The following is a 967-nucleotide window of genomic DNA, read 5'->3' as shown; positions in this document are numbered from 1 at the left end:
AACAGACTGAGTCCAGGAACTCTATGGAGTATATGGAGTATGCTCAAGAAAACATTAAGCACAAAAGAGGATATTAATATAGCAAATTTCGTCAACCTAAAAAACTTGATCAAAACTAATGCCAAAGGACATAAACCAAAGAAATCTTTCGTTTTAAAATGGGACCAAATTAAAAAATTCATGTCTGAAGCTCCTGATGAAATATATTTAGCAGTAAAAGTAAGATTTATTTACATTTTCACTTTTCGAATAAAACTTCTTTTTTATCACCATTTAATTACATTGATTACCTTTCATTTTAATTTTCACAGGTTGTACTAATATTTGGAATATGTGGCTGTTTACGCTGTGCTGAAATAGTGAAAATGAAATTTCAAGATGTCGAAGATTTGAACGATAAATATTTAGTATCGATTTACGATAACAAAAATGACTACCCGGGACAATTTATCATTGGCAACCTCTTTTACTCTACAGTAAAAAAATATATTTCATTACGTCCCACTAGTAACTTCAGCGAAAGATTTTTCATTCAATATTTAGAAGGTAAAGAAACATGTACTCGAACGCCTATAGGAAGACATACAATAGGAACAATGCCAAAAAGAATTGCTACCTATCTAGAATTGCCAAATGTTAAAAGATATACAGGACACTGCTTTAGAAGGACGTCTGCAACTCTTCTCTCCGATTCCGGCGCCAATATGCAAATGATTAAACAACTAGGAAGATGGCGTTCAGATATGTTAGCCCAGGGTTATGTTGAAAACTCAATGCATAATAGACAGATGATATACAACGGAATTACTCAAAAAATTGCAACTGATATTGAGCCGAAACCATCAACCAGTAAAGAAACAACCACTGTGCAAGAAAATGATGATTTTGAAATCAATTGGGCAGATTATGATGATGATTTTACCGGAACAGACATTAGTGACGTTAATGACCTTGCTAGCAAGAATGA

The sequence above is a fragment of the Wasmannia auropunctata genome, unplaced genomic scaffold (assembly GCF_000956235.1).
Source record: "Wasmannia auropunctata unplaced genomic scaffold, wasmannia.A_1.0 LD336116.1, whole genome shotgun sequence".
Taxonomy (NCBI): Eukaryota; Metazoa; Arthropoda; class Insecta; order Hymenoptera; family Formicidae; genus Wasmannia; species Wasmannia auropunctata.
Note: the sequence above shows the minus strand (reverse complement) of the source record.